The 24,992-nt window shown below is 40.3% G+C and overlaps 1 long non-coding RNA gene across 3 annotated transcripts; it reads right to left on the reverse strand.

Moving 5' to 3' along the window:
• Positions 1 to 1,704: 1,704 nt before the first annotated feature.
• On the reverse strand, positions 1,705 to 12,766 carry LOC132359030 (uncharacterized). 3 transcript variants are annotated; one of them, XR_009500699.1, is made up of 6 exons: positions 12,696 to 12,766; positions 12,403 to 12,569; positions 12,276 to 12,308; positions 10,911 to 11,084; positions 3,397 to 3,557; positions 1,705 to 2,591 (listed from the first exon to the last, which is right to left on the reverse strand). It is a non-coding gene; the product is annotated as an uncharacterized LOC132359030 (long non-coding RNA). The 3 variants fall into 3 exon arrangements; XR_009500697.1 differs by having other exon boundaries at positions 12,276 to 12,569; XR_009500698.1 differs by having other exon boundaries at positions 8,690 to 11,084; positions 12,276 to 12,569.
• Positions 12,767 to 24,992: the final 12,226 nt, after the last annotated feature.

Genomic DNA, 24,992 nt, shown 5'->3' on the forward strand with positions numbered 1-24,992 from the left:
TTTACTTGTGATTGAACACTGAAAATGAAGTTTTCAACAAGCTCCACAAATGGCAAGAAATGTTTCCATTTTTAAGAATCAAATCCAATTTTCTTTAACGATTTTAAATGATAAAGTTGTTCCCTAACATAAGGACATTCCCATGGGTATGTCCTGCATGTTACTTTGACATTTTTACACTAATTCTAGGGTTATATGGAAGTAGCAAAATAAAATTTTGCAGGTTTGCTTTTCTATTGTTGCTTGAATTGGTACATAAACATATATCCTCCTGGAAATTTTGAGCCTAATGGATGACTTTCTCCTCCCAGACAACACCTGAGCCCCTTACATGGAGGGGGTCATTTCTGCCCTTGCGGCTGTGTCTCTTTCGATGGCCAGTGAGAACACAGGACGTGCTTTGCCAGAGAAGAGGTAAGGTCTTGCCTTTTGTTCCCAACTTCCATCCCCAAAACCATGGGCTTTACTTTCTTCCTCTGGACTCATATGCACCCTTCCTTTGCTCTTTCACGCTAGGCTGTGGGAACCTTTGGAGGTTCCTGTCTCTATTTCTCTCCTGTCCTCTGAATTCTGATAGCATTTACTGTTTGAATTACTCTAGTGGCCTTCTGTCTATGATTTGCCTATGATTGCTCCGTGTTTCATGGAGATCACTCCATGATTCATTGTAATTTATTTGTCAGCTTTTTCAGAATCACTCTATGATTCATTGTGGATTCATTGTAAGCTCCTGATGGGCCTGGATTACATCGGACATGGTTTTGACTCCCTGGATGTCTAGTGTATTCGCTTGTTGGGACTGCCATAACAAAGAAACACAAATTGAGTGGCATAAACAGCCAACATCTATTGTCTCACAGTTCTGGAGCCAGAAGTCTGAGATCAAGGTGTTGGCAGAGTGATTCCTTCTGAAGGTTGTGAGGGAGGGTCTATTCTAGGCCTCTCTCCTGCTACTGGTGCTTTCCTGGCAACATTTGGTGCTCCTTGGCTTGTACACACATCCCCCAGTCTCTGACTGCATCGACACGTGGCCTTCTTCCTCTGTGTGTGCCTGAGTCCTAATATCCCCTTTTTAGAAGGACACCTGTCTTATTGGATTAGGACCGCCCCTCCCTCCAATGACCTCATTAACTTAATTCCCGCTGTGGAGACCCTGTCTCCAATTCAGGTCACATTCTCAGGTAGTGGGATTATGACTTCACCATATGAATTTGACACAGTTCAACCCATTACACCTAGTGAAGCCTGCAAATGACTGAAGTCACCCCCACAGAGCCCTCAGCATGACCAAAACACTGACATTTTAGACAGAAGAGCAGGATAGGAAACTTGTTCTGATAAGGCTTATGGTTTGAAAATCCTGGCTTGTTTGTATGTTTTGTTTGTAAGGTTTGGTAACCCTCTTTCTTGTTTCCCTTCAACCCACTCTCTCCAGATGACAAAAGCAGAAATCACCACCTTTGCTTTCACATTCATCTACTTGACTCAGAGACAAGAGGGATGTTTCTTTCTCTGTTTTCATTTTTAAATGAAACAGCCTATCTTAACTGGTCATCCTAGCAAACCCAACACTAGATTTGAAGTCAGGAGAATTCACTTCTACTTCTCATTCTTCCTCAAAGTCATCACAGGAGGCAGAATAAAATCAAGTCTTTTTTTTTAATTCCAATTTCTTTTATCTAAGAGTTAATGAGTTCACCTGGGTTTAAGGAGATTTGTAATGGATTTTCAAATCCTTGCTATTATTATTTTTATTATAATGTTGGATTATTAACACCAAGATAAAAATGTCATTCAATATGCAAAATGAAGTGATAAGTACCATTTGGCTTTTAAGAAGTACATTATAGAAGCTGTCCATTAGGAAAATAATCTCAGGTTATAGTGAGCTCTCAAAAGGCCTGGGAAATAAGGTTTTAAAATCAAGGCACTTGCAGGCCATTATGACAACTAAATTGGTAAAACATACTAAAATCCCAGCATAATAAGTGCTCCTTAAAGAATAGTGACAAATTGTATTAATAGTGTATTTCCCAAAAAGTGAAAAACTGAAAGACTCGGCGGAGGCTGAAATGACTCCTGTCCAATGACATTAATGCAGACGGACACAGCATCTGTGCGCGCTGCTCTAAACTGTCAGGCTGGAGGGGATGCTCGGTCCTAAAGCGAGGGTCACCACTCGCTGAAATTCTGAACACGGGGCAGAAGTGCCGAATTGTCACCCAGGGCTCTCCTCACAGCATCAGGAACATGACAGCAGACCCTCTCCTGTCTGCAAGAAGGCAGGCGCCAGTTGACAGCAGTGGTCAGTGAGACTGGCGGAGGGCGTGGGGATGGGAGAAGGGCGGGAAGAAATCCTCGCCTGGGAGCCTGGGGGCAGAATGGGAGCAGAATGCCCGCCGCCAGGCCAGCAGGGAGAGGCGAAGGGCACGCCTGTGCGCAGGGGCGGCTGCAGCCGGATTTCCTCCGGGGAAACGCAGTGGTTCCGCTCAGACAGATGCTGACAGCTGAGGAAGAGCAGCTCTTTGTCAAGCCACAGACATGGAAGCTGCTAGTGTGGGCGAGCGCGTTGACAAGAAAGTCCGAGAGTGCTGCAAAAGTCAAAAAAAATAAAGTAAAATGAGCATGACTTTTGCATTCACAAGTGTTTCTTCCTGCACGAATATGAAGTCCTCTGTGTGTGCGTGTGTGGTCCATCTATACAGAATCCCAAAATGTGCTCCTTTCATTTTTACCTTAGTTTTTTTCACTGACTCACACAGTTTAAAATTCAAAAGAGAGAATGAAAAGGAATTAGGAAATTCCTCTTTGGGAAATGTTTTGGGATGGATGGTCGGGCCCATGACTTAAGAATCACACTTCAACTTCTGTTTGTTTGTTTTTACCAGAAATCAACATTCCCCCGATGAATCACCAGCTACTACTAAGAAACATCGAAAGGCTGGGCCTCAAACGAAGGTCATTAATTCACAGTCCTGAAGGTAGTGAACCTTGTGGAAGGTTTACAATATCCACAAGAGAGTTCCGAACTGTTTTGAGCAAGGAACACATCCCTAGCCCAGGATTCAAATTTTCCGGGATTTTCTCAACAAGTTTGAAGAGTCAGGCAAAAGCTGTCATGAGACTTACAAATTTCGCCTTTGGGAAAATCTATCATGCTATTAATTCAATTAACTGTAACTAGTATTTGTATTACCCATTGAATTACTGATTTTTTGGATGACTGTTTTGATTGTTCAGATAAAAGTGAAAAAAAATACTCTTTGGCTTTTATATACTCAGGGGAAGTAAAGCGCCAAGAAAAGTCATCAGACAGTTCATGTCAAAATAGGATTTTAGCCTGAATTGTTTGCTTTCCCATGGCTTACAACAGTGGAAACTGCAGCAAATACCCACTTGAATTAATCTGTGGAACTTTGCTCTCATCAATGTGTAATGTGGCAAATAGAGTGTTTCCTTTCGTGATATACTCAGTCTTTCCTCTTCTCTGTATTCAGTGAAATCTCAGCAAGGGAAAAATAATCATTCTTCAGGATCATTTGGAAATGGATTTTAACCTAAGAGCAAGAGAACCAGAAATATATAGTGTAAACATTTCTAAACACAAAATCAGATATTTATCCTAAGTGGTTTCTAGAAAGCCTACATACAAATGTATGAGTATTTAATGCCTTAAAAAAGACTCAGTTACATGCACTTAAATACTGTTATTTTTAATAAATTCAATTTTATTTCTGCTATAAATTCTTGGCAAAACTAAGGGGAATTTTGCAGAGGACATTATGTTCCTACTACATGGACTACATTATATTTTGAACTTTTTCAAAGAATAGAAGACTCTAAGTAACTTGAAAGGCTATCTTGATTTTTCCAAATTTATGCTCCAGGTACTTTGGCATGATTCAGAACTGATGTCAAATCCAGGCTCCCTGCTTTCAGTATAACATTAAAAATGTTTCTGAACCTCTCTGAGCATCATTTTATTCATCAGTAAAATGAGATTAATTGTACCTACCTCAGTGTGAAGAGTGGGTTAAATTAGACAATAGGATTAAATGGGATACTGGGATTAAATGGAAATTAGAACAAGTCCTACTTTAGTGGAAAGAGTAAATTAGATAATGAATGTGAAGTTCTTAGCCTTTGCCTGGCTGCAGTAGTTGCTGAAAAAGAGATAAATCACCAAGTGTTACTGAAGGGAACTTGGATGAGTTGCAACACGATGCAGCTGGAGGTTTCATGTCTATGACTTGCACTGGGACCAGCCAGGTTGCGCTTGGTTCTGCTCCAGTAACAAAGAACCCCCAAATCTCAGTGGCAAGCACCACAAAGTTCTGCTCTTCACTTCCTCCGTACCCAGCACTGGACGCTGAGTCACATCCAGACACCAAAGGAAGGAGGAGGAGACAGCAGATCACACACTGGCTCCTAAGGCTTCTGCTGGAAGAGACACGTTTCATGGATAAAGCAAATCACGACTGCTCCCGACTTGCAGGATGGGAAGAAAAGTGGCCCTACTATGTGCACGAAAGAAGAGAACTGGCAGTATTCAGTAGTGGCACCCAGGCAGGGCCGCACTCTAGTGCCCGAGGTTCTGCAGACCCGCAAGCACCGCCTGACCCAGACACACGAACACAGATATGCTCACCAAACTGAGCAAATCAACCAAGAATAAGGACTTCCTGAAATCTCAGAAATAGAGATAAAACACAAGAGCAAGGTAAAGGGAATTCCCATAGTGATGGTGAGAGAAAATTCCAGAAGCAGCTTCTGCAGGAGGCCTGGGAGGCATCTCTTGCAGAACAGAGCAGAGAGAAGGTTCTGCCTGGGAGAGGAGTCTGGGGAGGTGGGTGAACAGGGATAGAACGGTTACCGTGTGAATATGGTGAGGGAGGACTCACCAGCTAGAGGAGAGTTTGGGGGCTAATTCGTGATAAATACATAAAACCCTAAGCAAAATAGAAACAAATATAAAACCATTAACTGCAGAGAAAACAAGGAGCTGAGCAGAGGAGGAAAATCAGATTAAAAGTGTAATTATGGAAGGATGAGGGAGAGGGGATGATCAGGGGTCATTTCTCATTGTCCGTGGTGGGGATTCAACAGATTATTCCTAGAACTGGAAAATCAAGAAATAGCAATATCAGCGTGGTTTTTGAGCTATGCTAGAAATCCCAAGAGCGAAAAGATTTGAAAAAAGTTTCCTCTGGGAAGGAGGACATATCAGAGAGGGGGGCTGCAAAATAGCTGTTGTTTCATAAGAAGCCTGGTAGAACAATTTCTTTCTTCAAACTACATTCATGTAGAACTTTTATTAAATACAATTAATGTTAAAAAGACCCCCAAAAAGGTGAGTCTGCCATTAGATTAGAATGCCTTGCTTTCAACCCCAGCTTCCTCGCTAACGAAATCCACGCTCACTAATTCTCTGGAGCTCAGGGTCCTAGTCTTTGACGGGATGACACTTTGCGTGGCACGAGCTGAAATGTGCAGAAGAGATTGTCACTCTGTACACGTTCGTCCACCTCTTGGTTCTGTCGAGGTATGAGTTCCCTTGTGGAAGAGCTCACACAGCGCTTAGCAGAGGACTTGCGCTCAGTGGGCAGAACACAGCTTGCCATCCTGGTTTCCATCCCTGACCCACCATTTTTTCAGTCAGGTGACTTGGAGATTGATTTAATATCTCTGTATCTGGTTTAAAGTGGGGAAAGTAAAAGAATGTACCCTCCTCCTGTTGGAAGGAATCAAGTAAGTACCAAATGCATAAAGCACTAGGACAAGTGCCTGGCACAGAGTAAGCCCTAGATACGTGTTAGCTGGTTTTATTCTTCTGCTCTAGAACAGTACGTTATGTCTTTTAATCGTTAAAAGAACTTTCTGTTAATACATTTACTTAGGACCTTTTAGAACGTAGGTCACGGTAGGCTTGTGACCACAATAACAATTTACTGTCCCGTCAACGTCAGAATGAGCTTTCTTAGGGTATAAATATAGTTAATTTCTCTGCCAGCCTCTGTGCAAAGAAAAAGAGCATTTGCTCTGGAATCAGGAAACCCTGGCATCAAATCTCAGCTCTACTGATGATCAGAGGGGAAATATTGGACAGATCAGGGAATTTCTTAATTCTTCCTCATTCTGGGTCCTCATAAGTAAACAAAAATAGGATAAAACTGGCTCATAAGTTTATGGTAAGGATTAAATCTGAAATTGCATGTAAATGCTTACTGTCATGCCTGGAATACAAGGAGCTCTCAACAAATGCCAAATATTAATAGTATTATTAAATATTTCCCTACACTCAAGACCAAGAAATACATTTTCCTGTGAAGCTTCCTCCAAAAACCTGTACTGATTCCTTGAATGTTTACTCATTACGTTCATAGAGTTGGGTCTCCTATCGTGTATTTATAGCCTGTGGTAATAAATGCACTGTTTCTTTATCTTAAATGTATCAGCCAGGATATAATCTTCTTAAAGAAAAGCCCCATAGCACAGGACAATGCCAAACAGATTGCAGGTGCTAAGAAAGTATCTGCAGATTATTTTTTTTTCTAATTGGCAAGTCTTTTTCATGTATCTATGTTGTACAACGGAAAATAACAATAACGACAACAATAATAATAACTAGTATTTTCCAGTGCTCGCTTTGTGCCTCACAACCCTTGTAATTCATCCCAGCAGCAACACTGGAAAGTTGGTGTGTGTACCAGTTATTTTTTCTGCCCCAAAACTTAGTGGCTTAAACCAACAATGCCCGACTTTTTTAACATACCCATGGGTGTTTTGCTTAGACCTTGCACAGGTCTGGCCTGGGCTTCTGCAGGCAGCTGCAGTCAGCTCCCAGGTGACCAGGGGCTGGGCTTGGCTGGGACAGCTAGAAGCTGGGCCCCTCTTCCTGGAAGGTCTTTCCTCTCTGCCACCCCCTCCCCACACCTTGCCCCTCAGACCAGCTGACCTCATGCTCACTGTGTTCTGTTTGCTTGTTTTGTGTGTTTTGATGTCCCACTGGCTAAAGAAGGTCTGAGCTAAGCCTAGATTCAGTGTGAAGAGGAATTCATACGAAAGGAGTGACACATCAGAGCTGTTCCTGTCGAAATCTACCAAGGGCGGAAGCTCATTTTTAGAGATGAGGAAACTGAGGGTTATAGGCTTGAAGTATCTTGCCCGGGTCATACAGCTGGTGAGTGACAGCAGTAGAGTTCGAACCTGCTGTGGATCATTTCGTGTCACTCTTAGTTCCAGTGAACTAGTCAAAATCAACTGGGATTTTTTTTTAAATTGAAGTATAGTTGACTTACAGTGTTGTGTTAATTTCTGCTGTACAGCAGAGCAATTCAGTTACACATATACATACATTCTTTTTTATGTTCTTTTCCATTATGGTTTATCACAGGATATTGAATATAGTTCTCCATGCAATATTGTAGGACCTTGTTTAATTGGGATTTTTTTTTATTGGAATTTTGTTTGGGGAGAGTCAACAAAGTGAGGAGATAAACCCACAACGTGACTGTCCGTTATGCCTCTTACACCGCATCCATGAAAGACGGGATGGCAGAGGGGGTGGGTTTGCCACCCAAAAGCCTTTCAATCCCTGTCTTTTGTTTCCCCCGCTCGCTGTGGAGGCTAGAAAGCTAATTCCAGCCCCTCTGCAGCTGGGAATGGACATGTGGCCAAGTTCTGGACTGTGAGAGGTAAGCAGAATTTCCTGGGAGGACCATACTTCTCAAATATGTAAAAAACAAACAAAAAAGGATTCTTCAGGAGAAAGACTCCTTGGACTCTTCCCTTTTTTCTTTTTCTTTTTAGCAGCTTTATTAAAGCATAATTGATATACAAAGATCTACACATACTTAATGTGTACAATTTGATGGGTTTGGACGAGTGCAAACACCTATGAAACCGTCACCAAAATCAACGTAATAGACTTATCCATCACCTCCAAAAGTTTCCTGCTGTCCCCAACCCCTTCCCTCCCTTCTCCCCTTCCTTCTTCTCTCTTTCTCTCTTTCTCTCTCTCTTTCTTTCCTTCCTTCTCCCTCTCTCTTTCTTGCTTGCTTTCTTTCTTGTGATAAGAACACTTACCACGAGATCTACCCTCTTAACAAATTTGCGATTGTACGATACAGCATTGTTGACCATAAGCCCAGTGTTGTAGAGCGGATTCTAGAACTCATTTCTCTTGCATAATTGAAACTTTATACCTGTTGAACAACCATCTTCCCCTTTAAAAAAAAAACCTGAACATGGAGTTGCCTCGAAGGGCAGCAGGCATCCTAGAACCATGAGAATAAACCCTATAGGGCAGGGAGGAGGGTCAGAAATGAGAGGAGGACACTGGATCCTTGAAGATGTTACTATGAAGCTGCTTTAGCCCCAAACCCTCCTCCTCAGTATGTATTTTTATGTGAGTTAAATATAACCTCAGTGTGAAATACCTCTCTTAATTGTACTCTCTGTAACTTGCAGCTGAATGTAATCCTAAATGTATTAAGACACAGAGTCATTTCAGAAGAACGAAGTTGACATGGCAGAAGTTTTTTAAGCAATTATCTAAATAAATTCAACAGCCTGAGCAAAACTTTTACAGCATCAACTGTCTCTCTCATTTCGCCTGTGCCACCTTTGTGTTGCTGAGGAAGAAGACAGTGGCCAAAATCACTGAGATAATTGTCATTGCTTCCCTCACCTTTGCTTCTGGGATGGAGCCAATGGCATCAGTCAGGTGGGGCTCAGGCGAGTCACAGGGCCACTAGCTTGTGATGCGGCCTTTTCACTCAGATGTCGTAATTTAATGACATGGTGGCAGAGCAGTTTTTAAAAAAAATTTGGCAAAGTTCAGATAGAACAGATAACATCACGGATAATACATTTCTGAACATTAGTGTTGATTAAACAAAATGTCCCTGATTTTTGCAATTTAATAGAAAGGTAACTGATAATTCCATGACGCACATCAAGCACGTTAAATTAAGCATGGGGCCATTTTAGGTTAGAAATGCAAATGAAAAATCCTTTTTGGATTATTTTTTGACATACATAGTCTTTCTGTAAAAACAATGAAAAAGTGTTAACCCCTTGTGACTTCAGTTCTCGTGGCTTGATTTTCTGATCAAGTCCAAGGTATTGCCATTAATTGAAAATCCTGCATCACATTAAATCGTGTGGCCTGGAGTGGAGAGTTCAGCTCCTTTCTGTTAAGTTTATTTCACCCAGAGTGAAAAAAGGAATACTGTTAGAGTAGAAAGAAATCCTTTCTGGTTCAAGGGATTTTTCCTCTTTTCTACTAAAAAGAGATTAAATAATTACAAAGAAAGAGAACAGTATGAAGCACCCTGGTCTAGGATCAGATAATTTAATGGGATTTTAATATTATTGATAAAATGACCACCATTCAAAGAAAATTACAGTGAGTTTTGTAGAATTTGGAGTCCTGGGCCCCATTTTATGTTTATATGCAAGATAAAGGTCAGTGCTGAGGTAACTCTCTGAATCTGGATCATTCCAGGAGAAAATAAACAACACACTCATATCACCAAGTAGCCAGAAATTTTGTGCATAAGTATCCCCATATTTCTTTGCCAATTCTGAAACCAAAGTAAAAACAAACTATTTCAAGATATAGGTACAACTTGGCTAATCATCTCTCAGACTAGTTAATCAATCAGCAAATATTACACTTTATAGTGTGAGAAATGTATTCGGCTAGTGCCTGAGGGGTGCAAATAATGATACAGCCTGTTACTGGACTCCTAAGGATGAAGCTTCTAATCAAGATGGGAGGCAGGAACGCACAGGCTGTGAGAAAACCCAGAGCACCACCAAGCAGAGGGCAGGTGGGGAAAGCAGGACTGGCCCCTCAGAAGGAGAGGCCCCTCTGGGTACAGGTCAGCTCGGGCTGTCATAACCAAGTCCTACAGACCAGGCAGCTAAAACAACAGGGCTTTATTCCTCACGGTTCTGGAGGCTGGAGTCATGGCCAAGCGCTGGTGAGGGCTCTCTTCTGGGCTTGCAGACGGCTGCCTTCTCACTGTGTCCTCACAGGGAGGAGAGAGAGACAGACAGAGACAGACAGAGAGAAAATGTGGGGAGTGGGGGTGGGGGTGAAGCTCTCTGCTGTCTCCTCTTGAGGGCTCTAACCCTATTGGATGAGGGATCCTCTCTGATGACCTCATTTAACCTTTACCACCTCCTTAGAGGCCCCATCCCCCAATACAGGCACCGAGGCATCTGGGCTCCAGGAGGATGCTCTCCGTCACCATCCATTCAAGGCTGTCTGCGGATAAGCCCCTGAGAATCCAGAGGAGGCCCACCTGGACGGGCAGCTCACACACATTACCTGAGCCCCAACCCTACTTCTCTTCTGAGTGACCACACGTGGCGGCACCAACCTCTTTCTGGGCTCAGCTTTGACAACTTTTATCTCCTCGTGCTCCGATGACCTCTTACACAAAAGCAGATCAAAGCAGAGTTGTCCAATTTGTAAAACAGATAAAAGAGGGGTTGGGAGGTCGGGAGGTGCAGCGTTCCACCTGCCGTGCTAATTGTCATCCTCCCTGAGGACCAATGAGCTGCCTCTGCAGATTCTCAGATTCCAAACACGGAGCAATAGCATTGTGATTTGTCGGCAAGGAAGGAGAGAAATAACAGTGACAAATCTATTCTGGGTCCTGAAGTATTTGAAATTATCGCCCTCCCACACACACACTCACATCACCACCCTGCAATGTAGAATTTAGATCGAAGTTCACTGGGAGAACTCACAGCAAAGCATATAAAGCACCTACTGAAAAAAAAGTAGAGTCCCACGCATTTCCAGAGACTTAAAAATTCCAATGGCCCTTTATCAAGAAACTAAACGGAGGAAAGAAGCACTCATGAAAATTCTTGCCATGAGAGCCCGTACTGACCTCCTGCAACCAGACCTCTGTCCCATGGGCAGGTATTTGGAGTCGCTCTGCCAGGAGTGGTGGCAGGCCTTGCTATGACCCAATGGTACCCTGTTGCAAAGTGCTTGGCTAACGTTCTGGAATGTAGTCTGTGGCTGTTCAATGAATTCTTTCCTCCGGGCAAACAAGCTGGATCTAGAAGTAATCACACATGGTCATTTATTCCCATTAGCAACCCCAAACAAGCAAGTGGCCTTACCCAAACAGCAGAAAAGCCTAGGTTATTTTTAAATGTGCTCAGTTTAACGTTTCATAATTTGTGATTTCCCAACAACAAAAAGAATTAATGGCACAACTGTTAAAGTTCCATGAGAATTCAGAAGAAGGCATACCAAGTAGGGAAAGAGGCAACAGAGGGCAAGGCACACATTATAAATGAGTGAAAGTAATGAAATCCTAGTTAGAGGAAACTATTTCCACTCCTGTAGAATCCTCATGGGATTAACAGACACACACTAGTAAATATAAAATAGATAAATAACAAGGACCCACTGTATAGTGCAGGGAACTATATTCCGTATCTTGTAATAACTTATAATAGAAAAGAATCTGAAAAAGTAGATAGATAGATAGAAAGATAGATGTATAACTGAATCACTTTGCAGTACACCCGAAACATTGCAAATCAACTATGCTTCAAAGAAAAAAAAAATACTCGTAAATAAAATCTAGTCTAAGAAGAATTGAGTTACGACTTTGGGTGGTATTCAGAGGATTGCACTGATCTAATGTTTTTCTCCCAACAGGCTTCTTGTACTTTAAAAAATAAATATGCTCCAAACTGGCTTTGAGAAATGTGTTTGTAAAGGCAGCCTGACTGTAAAGCCCAGGAGATTACAGCAAGTCAGGAAGGAGGAGGTCTCCTGGTTTCCCAAGATGGCAGCACCTGCTGAGTCAGTTCAAGTCAACCTGACTTGGCTGGAAATCCCACAGCCCCGTGGAACGGGGCTGTATGGAGGGGGTACCCAGCACTCCCCCACAGACATCTCCCAGAGATGTCCAGGGTAACAGCTGCAGCGTCACCACAAAATGTGCGTGGTGGAAAATAAAAAGGAAAGTTGACACTGATACCACATTTTAATTAATGGGAAAATTTCAATCATCTGTACACCTGATTGTGCAACGGGAATTCTTTCTTGTGAGTAGCATCTGAAATCAGCAATGCATCCATGGTTAAGGATAAAAATGGACCTGGCTTTTAATGTCTGACATTATTTCGTAAAGAAATTTGCTTTTTCATAGACCTTATCACTGACAAGGCAGTGTTACAGTCAGCCTTGCTTTGAAAAGACTCACCACGTATTACCTGAAGGAACCATGACTTACCTGGGAGATTATTTCTTGGACAATCCCCTTCATCTATAAACGAGGAAATGAGTCAGCTTTACTAAGTGCTACCTCATTACTGGTGTTCTGTCATTCAGCAGGGATGGGAACGCATTTTGTTACTCACAGAAGCCTGGATCACCAAGTATACAGGTCACCGTTGATATCTACTCTTCAAACAATGACAGGTTCTGTTGTCAGAGATCTTAACAGTCTCTCTGATTGGAAAAGTGCCCGGCTGGTCACAAGACAGCATGACTCATTACCGCTGCTCAACTTCAGCTGAACAGAAGGCTAAAAGAACAAAATCAGCTCTGTGATGTCATCTCTTTTCCATGTATCTTTAACATAGTTTAGATACAGAAGTTGTTGAGTAAGATGCAAAGCTTTCAAATGGAAGAATGCGTCTGAAATACTTACGGAAAGAAAACACCAGACACCGTCCAGGAATTCGGGGTGTGTGGTCTTTGCTGATACAAAGTATTCCACAAGGTTTTAAGACCTATAAACTAGTCACCTGGGTTGGTCAAAGTTTAACTCGACTGAAATATTTTAGGCTTAAGTAACCATTTAAGAATGTCGAGTTTCCAGAACAGATTGAGGAGCTTTCTCATTTCCAGTTATTGGAAACCTACAAAAATAATGTACAAAGACTTCCTAAACATGTTTCAAAATCAAGGAAAATATAAACAGTGTTTGTTTGTTAAGTGGTGGGGATTATCAGTAACTTCTTATCTTTCTTCTATTCTTTTCCACTTCTTTAATGAGCAGGTATTGCTTTTATAGTGACAATAAGTAAGCAGAAAAAAAAAGTTTCATGTTTCCTCAGAGGTAGCTCCTTGAGAGGAAAAGCACAAAAGCCAAAACAAACTGAAGAAGTAAATTGACAGCTACCTCGCATCTTTCATTTCAATGTCAGTAAAACTGCAATGATGAAAAATGAGATGGCTGCTTACCTAACTACACTACAGGTCCCCAAAGAGCAAGTGTGAGAGGGGGTCCCATGTTCATCAGCTGTTGTAACACGAGCAGCAATCTCTTCTAAGAACTTAAATCACTCATTTCGGTAAAAGCCAGCCAAGAAGAAGAAAGTGTACTGTAGCAAAGATGAAGGAAGTATTTTTAATTAAGCTGATTGACACCACTTCCTCAGGGTGGCTTTATTTGAAAAATGGGAGAACAGCAGAGAAAGGGGTGTTGCATTAGGAACAGTATCATGTGAAAAAGTTATGTATCTTTCAAATTTAGCCAATCATTGTTTAACTTCCTTTTTTTTTTTTTTTTTTTCAGTGTTGCCTGTTTGTTTCTGGGAGGTCTTAAGAAAATATAGAAGCTTTGTCAGATGCTAAAGAGGAAGTCCAGAATTGTAATGAGATGGCATAGCCCAATCCTTAGCTCTCAACACATAGAGCTTGTTTTTGAAGAAACATACGCATTGTCCAACTTGTTTCATGAAAGCTGTAGGGTGAAAATCATGTATTTCTGTCACTGAATTGTCTTTAATTCAACAGCACTTAGGTGAGGACTCTTCAGCTCTCAGTTCCCCAGTGTCAGAGGGAGTCCTGAGCCATTTTGACACTTCGTCCCTGCAACTTAAGGGTTGGTCTCCTGAACTCCTATGTCTGTGACTACATCTGTTCTCCTTGCCTCTCTGCTTTGTGTGCTGATGCGTTATCTATTCTCAACTCTCACCTGCCATCCTTACGTGCACAGAGTAGTATAGATCATTTTAACTTTGAGTAATTACTAGAAGATATATCCTTGCAACCGAAGATTGGCATCAGGAGAGGCCAGGACTGTTTTTTACAGACTGTGTTAAAAATAATATATGGACCCCAAAATAGTGATTAAATATATCAATTGTTTCCTGTGAATATCCTTCCAGAGAGATTCCAGTAGTTAACAATGACCAGATAAATATGTTTTTCAATAAAGACATAATTTAGATTACTCTGAAAAACTAGAAAAGTGGTACCATAGCACTTTTATATAAACATCTTAAACTTGGAAAAACTTAAATTTTAAGGGGTGAAAATGACAAATATAGAGTAACTTCATTTTTTCTTACATCTTGTTTAAGATTTGTCTATTATTCAAGACTAACGTAACAAGATTTTCCCCATAATTTAATGATTAAGTGTCATTTTATACAAGCTGCAAAGTCCTCCGTAGGATCAGAGATGTTCCTCTCCGCTGGGCGCTGAGTTAGTGCTGGGTACCTCAACCGCATCTCCCCGCCGCCCCTCTTCCATTACGTTGATGGTGTGTCCTGTCCTTACTCCTCCAAGGCCAGCTGTGTACACAGAGTGTCTTTACCTTCAGTTAAACAGAGGATAAACTCACTCAGACTAGAGTGGTTGTGACCATCCCCTCTCCCAAGTGCATTAACATTTTAAACAGAAGATACAAACGAAAAACAAATGAACGTTATGCACAGAAGGAGGAGGCTCCTCCCACACCCCCAGAAGTGTCAACAAACACTTAGCCAGTTTCTTCTGTTCCTTGAACAATCACATATACATTTTCCGAATCAAAACATAATTAACAATCTAACAAATAAGTTTTTTCAGATTAGTAATTTTACATAGATAAGAAAATTTTCACACAGTTACAAAATTTAAATTACATGTACTATGCATTCAGTAACTTTCCTCCACCAAATGGAGTAAGCTCATTGGAAATCATGGAAAACATAAAACTCCTAGTGGCCACACGGACCAGTAAAACAGTATGGTTAAGAAAAGGGATGGGAGAGATCATCATCATTAGCAAAAACATTCTTCTGCCTTTATTGCCCTGCAGTAAAACTATCCATTCTCCCTGGTTTCACCACAAATTTCAATCCCCTCCTCCATGACCAATCCCACCAGTCTTTTCTTTCATAAGTGCTAATATTTTTTTAAAAAATTTAATAAAAGCATATATCTACAAGGTATTGCAAATCTTATTCGATTTTTATTTATTGAATAAATAAAAGCAGGATATTGAAAATTTACATATATTTGTATGCATGCTTTTAGTTGACACTTGGCGTCCACATTCTCGAAGCATTTAGCATGTCAGTTATAGGAATGAGTGAGAAATGTTAAAAAGAAAAAAGAAAGGGAGGAAGGAAGAAATTCACTGCCCCCCACCCAAACAAGTAAGAAGAGAGAGAGGTTAACCCCTACAGGGAACGCCAGTTAATAAATTTCAGTAAGTTAAACTACCAATGTATTTCATAAAAGCTACTGATATGATTTAGTTCATTTCTACTCATCGGGAAGTAGTTTGAATCTATCAATTTGAAACAAAATTACCTAGAGTGTCCAGGACAACTTTTGTAGGTTCAGGCTGCTTTATACTTTTTATAGTCATTATTTCATTTAGTATGGAAAAAAGAAGAGAAATGTATGTGTGTGTGTGTGTGTGTGTATATATATATATAGTTTTACATTTTTATACACATGCTCACACATAGAAAGACAGAGAGACAGACAGACAGAGAGAGAGTTGTAGGGTTCTTATCTTGATTTACAGATAGTAGTATCAGTATCATTCTTTATTTCAAGAAAGACCATTCTCTCATGTTATGACATCAGTTAAATATTGTGTAATTATTTTAATTTTATTTATTTATGGCTGTGTTGGGTCTTCGTTTCTGTGCAAGGGCTTTCTCTAGTTGCGGCAAGTGGGGCCACTCTTCATCGCAGTGCGCGGGCCTCTCACTATCGCGGCCCCTCCTGTTGTGGAGCACAAGCTCCAGACGCACAGGCTCAGCAATTGTGGCTCACGGGCCCAGCTGCTCCGCGGCATGTGGGATCTTCCCAGACCAGGGCTCGAACCCATGTCCCCTGCATTGGCAGGCAGATTCTCAACCACTGCGCCACCAGGGAAGCCCCTGTGTAATTATTTTTTCAGTGGGTTTGACACATCTGATAATTATTGATCTCCTTCCAAAAATCTTAACCTCAAGAGCAAACCAAGCTGCAGAGGCAATGATCCAATTTCAGAGTCTCCTATGAGTCTGACTCCTATCTAGTTATTTCTAGACTAAATCACAGCAGTTGACCCCAGGCAAAACTGTAAGGTTTTTGCCTTTCAGTCTCTATTGATGTTTTCAAAGGCAGGTTAGCAGAGAGAAAAACAGGCTTAATGATCATATACAATGTTGGACACATTGTCTCAAATATAGTTCTATTTCAGGAGTTAGAAGTTCCTACTAATTTCCAATGAACAATAACATCCAGTAATCCAACATTTTGTAAACCAGAAATCACAGTAATTGGTTATTTGGCGTATTTAAGATAATCCCCCAAATCCCAGCAATTTGACATCCATGGCTAGCACAGTAGCAGAGTGGGGTTATTCTAATGAGTATTTTGTTTAGCCAGATATGTCACAAGAAATGAAAGAGAAAGAAGAAAAAGAAAAGAAACACTATTCTTCTTTTGATTTTTCAACCATTAAAAAATGTAAAAATCCTTCTTCGATCACAGTGACACAAAAGCAGGCAGCAGGCTGGGATTACCCCAAGGGTAACAGTTTTGGACCCTGAGTTCCAGCAAGGAGGCTTTAAAGGCAGGGACTGTGGTCTTGGCAGTATCCGTCGTGATGCTCAGGGTACCTGGAGCAGAGGTACAGTGGTACTCCACAGTTGTTCACTGAAAGGGCCCATAAATTGAGTGGTTGCCATGAGAAATATTGCTGATTTCTGAAAAATAAATTTGAGGACTGTTGCCCCATAAAACGTGTTCTATCCAGGACCAAGGTTTAGGCTCGACCTCTTTAATCATAGATATCGGGAAGTGACGCTTCGCTTTCCACTGCTGAGTCTCCTCTGCTCCTAATCATGTTGGCACAGTCTGGAACTCTGCTCCCTACAGAGAGGAACTGGCAGAGTGGAGGAGGAGATCCGGAGCTTTTGGTCATTGTCCTGGCCGCTCAGGCACAAATCCAGGGGACTGACCCCGTGGCAATCTGATCTGGTGCAAAAACAAATGATGACCTGAGGTCCGTTGTGCTGTTATCAGACTTACAAAGGGGAGCGGATACCTAAAAGGAGCCCTCAGTGAAGCACTGTCCCCAGCTGCACGGCCCCTGAGACAGTTCATGATGCCCCGGCCAATGAGGAACTAGAGTACATGGCTGGTCATCCAGAGGGTCCACTCCGGACTCCACTCAGGAGGGCGCAGGATTCCAGGGCAACGTTAATCTCACTGTTAGACTAGCTGGAACATATAACAGAGCTATCTCTGCATTATTATTCACTTCAAGATACTCAAAGATTCCCGGCCATGTGCCAGGCATTGAGGTATGATTGACATGTAACATTGTATTAGTTACCGGTGTACAATATAATGACTCCATATTTGTATATATTGTGAAATGATGACCACAATAAGTCTATTTAACATCTATCACCACACATAGTTACAAAAAATTTTTCTTATGATGAGAACTTTAAGATCTACTCTCTTAGCAACTTTCAAATATACAATACAGAATTATTAACTACTGTCACCATGCTGTACCTTCCATCCCCAGGACTTATTTATTTATAACTGGAAGTTTGATGTTTGTGCCTTTGACCACCCACTCATTTTGCTCACCCCCAACTCTCCACCTCTGACAACCACCAATCTGTTCTCTGTATCTATGAGTTCAGCTTTATTTTTTTTTTGAGTCCACGTATAAGTGACATCATAAGGTATTTGTCTTTGTCTGATTTATTTCACTTAGCATAATGCCCTCAAGATCCATTCATGTTGTTGCAAATGGCAAGATTTCCTTCTTTTTTATGGCTGAATGATATTCCATTATATTAATATTTTATATATATATATATATATATATATATATATATATATATATACACACACACACACACATATATACCATGTTTTCTTCATCCATTCATCTGTTGACGGACACTTAGGTTAAGTTTCCATATTTTAGTTATTGTAAATAATGCTGCAATGAACATGGGGGTGCAGATATCTTTTCAAATTAATGTTTTCCTCTTCTTTGTATAAATACCAAGAAGTGAAATTGATAGGTCATATGGTAGTTATATTTTTAATTTTTTGAGAAAGCTCCATACTGTTTTCCATAGTGGCTGCACCAATTTACCTTCCCATCAACAGTTTTCGAGGGTTCCCTTTTCTCCACATCTTGCCAACATTTCATATTACTTGTCTTTTTGATGATAACCATTCTGACAGGTGTGAGCTGATATCTCCTTGTGGTTTTGATTTTTCATCCACTCATTTTTTTTTTCGTCAGAAGCAGACCCAGAGGGGGCCTGATCTATAATTATTTTTTCTTCTTTTTCCATTCAAATACTCAATGACCTTCTATTTAAGCATATGTTCTAGTCACTTTCTTAATTTTCATGTGAAAACATCAATTTTGTCTGACATTTTGATTCATATAAAAGTAAATAGAGTTCTTATTTGCAAAAGAGAATTTGGGCATACTGATTATTGCCAGATAAAATAATCATAGTTCTCTGTTGGTTGTTATTAAAAGGCACTGGAAATTCCAGAAGGATATGGGGTCATTTTAATCATCTAGAGATTATGTCATATTCTGGATAAAGAAGATTAGAAAACTACACACTTGGGCAATAACATGTGAATCTATCTTTACTAAGTTACACTTGATATTATTTGTTTGCCTACACTGATGCATGAGAAACAGCCTGTAGTTCATTGACAGCTGAATGGAAAATAAAATGTGGTATATTAATACACCAAAATAGCTTTTGCACAGCAGTGCAAATGAATGGACTACAAAACACTCAGCAATATGGATACATATCAAAAACATAATGTTGAAGAGATAAAGCAATGAATGTGATGTGCGGAAGGTACATGGGAACCACAGTCTCTGACTCATGAGGTCTTCAGATGCTCAGAACCAGAGGAATTCAGAGAAAAAGATAAGGAAACTGAAACACAGCAGGGATAGGTGGTTTGTCCACTATCACAAAAACCGTATGGCTGACAGTGTCTTGGTGCTCCAGCTGGCTGTCAGGCCTGTGTCTCTGAGGTGGGAGAGCCGAGTTCAGGACATTGGTCTACCAGAGACCTCCCGGCTCCAAATAATATCAAATGGCGAAAGCTCTCCCAGAGATCTCCATCTCAACGTTAAGACCCAGCACCACTCAAAAAGCAGCAAGCTACAGTGCTGGACACCCTATGCCAAACAACTAGCAAGACAGGAACACAACCCCACCCATTAGCAGAGAGGCTGCCTAAAATCATAATAAGGTCACAGACATGCCAAAACACACCACCAGACGCGGTCCTACCCACCAGAAAGACAAGATCCAGCCTAATCCACCAGAACATAGGCACCAGTCCCCTCCACCAGGAAGCCTACACAACCCACTGAACCAACCTTAGCCACGGCGGCAGACATGAAAAAACAATGAAAATGACGAACCTGCAGCCTGCAAAAAGGAGACCCCAAACACAGTAAGTTAAGCAAAATGAGAAGACAGAGAAACACACAGCAGATGAAGAAGCAAGTTAAAAACCACCAGGCCAAACAAATGAAGAGGAAATAGGCAGTCTACCTGAAAAAGAATTCAGAGTAATGATAGTAAAGATGATCCAAAATCTTGGAAGTAGAATGGAGAAAATACAAGAAACATTTGACAAGGACCTAGAAGAACTAAAGAGAAAACAAACAATGATGAACAACACAATAAATGCAATTAAAAATTCTCTAGAAGGGATCAATAGCAGAATAACTGAAGCAGAAGAACAGATAAGTGACCTAGAAGATAAAATAGTGGAAATAACTACTGCAGAGCAGAATAAAGAAAAAAGAATGAAAAGAATTGAGGACAGTCTCAGAGACCTCTGGGACAATGTTAAATGCACCAACATTCGAATTATAAGGGTCCCAGAATAAGAAGAGAAAAAGAAAGGGACTGAGAGAATATTTGAAGAGATTATAGTTGAAAACTTCCTTCATATGGGAAAGGAAATAGTCAATCAAGTCCAGGAAGCACAGAGAGTCTCATACAGGATAAATCCAAGGAGAAACACGCCAAGACACACATTGATCAAACTATCAAAAGTTAAATACAAAGAAAAAATATTAAAAGCAGCAAGGGAAAACTAACAAATGACATACAAGGGAATCCCCATAAGGTTAACAGCTGATCTTTCAGCAGAAACTCTGCAAACCAGAAGGAAGTGGCAGGACATATTTAAAGTGATGAAAGGGAAAAACCTACAACCAAGATTACCCAGCAAGGATCTCATTCAGATTCAACGGAGAAATTAAAACCTTTACAGACAAGCAAAAGCTAAGAGAATTCAGCACCACCAAACCAGCTTTACAACAAATGCTAAAGGGACTTCTCTAGGCAGGAAAAACAAGAGAAGGAAAAGACCTACAATAACAAATGCAAAACAATTAAGAAAATGGTAATAGGAACATACATATCGATAACTACCTCAAATGTAAATGGATTAAATGCTCCAACCAAAAGACATAAACTGGCTGAATGGATACGAAAACAAGATCCATATATATGCTGTCTACAGGAGACCCACTTCAGACCCAGGGACACATACAGACAGAAAGTGAGGGGATGGAAAAAGATATTCCATGCAAATGGAAATCAAAAGAAAGCTGGAGTAGCAATTCTCACATCAGACAAAATAGACTTTAAAATAAAGATTATTACAAGAGAAAAAGAAGGACACTGCATAATGATCAAGGGATCAATCCAAGAAGAAGATATAACAATTGTAAATATTTAAGCACCCAGCATAGGAGCACCTCAATACATAAGGCAAACGCTAACAGCCATAAAAGGGGAAATTGACAGTAACACAATCACAGTAGGGGACTTTAACACCCCACTTTCACCAATGGACAGATCATCCAAAATGAAAATAAATAAGGACACACAAGCTTTAAATGACACATTAAACAAGATGGACTTAATTGATATTTACAGGACATTCCATCCAAAAAAAAACAGAGTACACTTTCTTCTCAAGTGCTCACGGAACACTCTCCAGGACAGATCATATCTTGGGTCACAAATCAAGCTTTGGTAAATTTAGGAAAATTGAAATTGTATCAAGTACCTTTTCCAACCACAATGCTATGAGACTAGATATCAATTACAGGAAAAAATCTGTAAAAAATACAAACACATGGAGGCCAAACAATACACTACTAAATAACCAAGAGATCACTGAAGAAATAAGAACGGAAATCAAAAATATCTAGAAACAAATGACAATGAAAACACGACGACCCAAAACCTACGGGATGCAGCAAAAGCAGTTATAAGAGGGAAGTTTATAGCAATACAATCATACCTTAAGAAACAAGAAACATCACAAATAAACAACCTAACCTTACACCTAAAGCAATTAGAGAAAGAAGAAGAAAAAAACCCCAAAGTTAGCAAAAGGAAAGAAATCATAAAGATCAGATCAGAAATAAATGAAAAAGAAATGAAGGAAATAATAGCAAAGATCAATAAAACTAAAAGCTGGGCTTCCCTGGTGGCGCAGTGGTTGAGAATCTGCCTGCTAATGCAGGGGACACGGGTTCGAGCCCTGGTCTGGGAAGATCCCACATGCCACGGAGCAGCTGGGCCCGTGAGCCACAACTACTGAGCCTGCGCGTCTGGAGCCTGTGCCCCGCAACGGGAGGGGCCGCGATAGTGAAAGGCCCGCGCACCACGATGAAGAGCGGTCCCCGCACCGCGATGAAGAGTGGCCCCCACTTGCTGCAACTAGAGAAAGCCCTCGCACAAACCAAAGACCCAGCACAGCCAAAAATAAATAAATAAATAAAAATAAAAAAGTAGCTATAAAAAAAATTAAAAAACAAAAAAACTAAAAGCTGGTTCTTTGAGAAGATAAACAAAATTGATAAACCATTAGCCAGACTCATCAAAAAAAAAGGGAGAAGACTCAAATCAATAGAATTAGAAATGAAAAAGGAGAAGTAACAACTGACACTGCAGAAATACAAAGGATCATGAGAGATTACTACAAGCAACTCTATGCCAATAAAATGGACAACCTGGAAGAAATGGACAAATTCTTAGAAAAGCACAACCTTCTGAGACTGAACCAGGAAGAAAAAGAAAATATAAACAGACCAATCACAAGCACTGAAATTGAGTCTGTGATTAAAAATCTTCCAACAAACAAAAGCCCAGGACCAGATGGCTTCACAGGCAAATTCTATCAAACATTTAGAGAAGAGCTAACACCTATCCTTCTCAAACTCTTCCAAAATATAGCAGAGGGAGGAACACACCCAAATTCATTCTACGAGTCCACCATCACCCTGATACCAAAACCAGACAAAGATGTCACAAAGAAAGAAAACTACAGGCCAATATCACTGATGAACGTAGATGCCAAAATCCTCAACAAAATACTAGCAAACAGAATCCAACAGCACATTAAAAGGATCATACACCATGATCAAGTGGGGTTTATCCCAGGAATGCAAGGATTCTTCAATATATGCAAATCAATCAATGTGATACACCATATTAACAAATTGAAGGAGAAAAACCATATGAGCATCTCAATAGATGCAGAGAAAGCTTTTGACAAAATTCAACACTCATTTATGATAAAAGCCCTCCAGAAAGTAGGCATAGAGGGAACTTACGCAATATAATAAAGACCATATATGACAAACCCACAGCCAACATCATTCTCAGTGGTGAAAAACTGAAAGCATTTCCTCTAGGATCAGGAACAAGACAAGGATGTCCACTCTCACCACTATTATTCAACATAGTTTTGGAAGTTTTAGCCACAGTAATCAGAGCAGAAAAATTAATAAAAGGAATCCAAATTGGAAAAGAAGTAAACCTGTCACTGTTTGCAGATGACATGGTACTATACATGTCATGTATAGAGAATCCTAAAGATGCTACCAGAAAACTACTAGAGCTAATCAATGAATTTGGTAAAGTAGCAGGACACAAAATTAATGCACAGGAATCTCTTGCATTCCTATACACTAATGATGAAAAATCTGAAAGAGAAATTAAGGAAACACTCCCATTTACCACTGCAACAAAAAGAATAAAATACCTAGGAATAAACCTACCTAAGGAGACAAAAGATCTGTATGCAGAAAACTATAAGACACTGATGAAAGAAATTAAAGATGATACAAACAGATGGTGAGATATACCATGTTCTTGGATTGGAAGAATCAACATTGTGAAAATGACTATATTACCCAAAGCAATATACAGATTCAATGCAATCCCTATCAAACTACCAATGGCATTTTTCACAGAACTAGAACAAAAAATTTCACAATCTGTATGGAAACACAAAAGACCTCGAATAGCCAAGGCAATCTTGAGAAAGAAAAATGGAGGTGGAGGAATCAGGCACCTGGACTTCAGACTTTACTACAAAGCTACAGTAATCAAGACAGTATGGTATTGGCACAAACACAGAAATATAGATCAATGGAACAGGATAGAAAGCCCAGAGATAAACCCACATACGTGTGGTCACCTTATTTTTGATAAAGGAGGCAGGAATATACAGTGGAGAAAAGACAGCCTCTTCAGTAAGTGGTGCCGGGAAAACTGGACGGCTACATGTAAAAGAATGAAATTAGAACACTCCCTAACACCATACACAAAAATAAACTCAAACTGGATTGAAGACCTAAATGTAAGGCCAGACACTATAAAACTCTTAGAGGAAAACATAGGCAGAACACTCTATGACATACATCACAGCAAGATCCTTTTTGACCCAGCTCCTAGAGAAATGGAAATAAAAACAAAAATAAACAAATGGGACCTAATGAAACTTAAAAGCTTTTGCACGGCAAGGGAAACCATAAACAAGACTAAAAGACAACCCTCAGAATGGGGGAAACTATTTGCAAATGAAGCAACTGACAAAGGATTAATCTGCAAAATATACAAGCAGCTCAATATCAAAAAAACAAACAACCCAATCCAAAAATGGGCAGGAGACCTAAATAGACATTTCTCCAAAGAAGATATACAGATTGCCAACCAGTACATGAAAGGATGCTCAACATCACTAATCATTAGAGAAATGCAAATCAAATCTGCAGTGATGTATCACCTCACATCAGTAAGAATGGCCATCATCAAAAAATCTACAAACAATAATTGCTGGAGAGGGTGTGGAGAAAAGGGAACCCTCTTGCACTGTTGGTGGGAATGTAAATTGATACAGCCACTATGGAGAACAGTATGGAAGTTCCTTAAAAAACTAAAAATCGAACTACCATATGACCCAGCAATCCCACTACTGGGCATATACCCTGAGAAAACCATAATTCAAAAAGAGTCATGTACCACAATGTTCATTGCAGCTCTATTTACAATAGCCAGGACATGGAAGCAACCTAAGTGTCCATTGACAGATGAATGGATAAAGAAGATGTGGCACATATATACAATGGAATATTACTCAGCCATAAAAAGAAACAAAATTGAGTTATTTGTAGTGAGGTGGATGGACTTAGAGTCTGTCATACAGAGTGAAGTAAGTCAGAAAGAGAAAAACAAATACTGTATGCTAACACATATATATAGAGTCTAAAAAAAATTGGTTCTGAAGAACCTAGGGGCAGGACAGGAATAAAGACGCAGATGTAGAGAATGGACTTGAGGACACAGGGAGGTGGAAGGGTAAGCTGGGACGAAGTGAGAGAGTGGCATGGACATAT

The sequence above is a fragment of the Balaenoptera ricei genome, chromosome 2, assembly GCF_028023285.1.
Source record: "Balaenoptera ricei isolate mBalRic1 chromosome 2, mBalRic1.hap2, whole genome shotgun sequence".
Taxonomy (NCBI): Eukaryota; Metazoa; Chordata; class Mammalia; order Artiodactyla; family Balaenopteridae; genus Balaenoptera; species Balaenoptera ricei.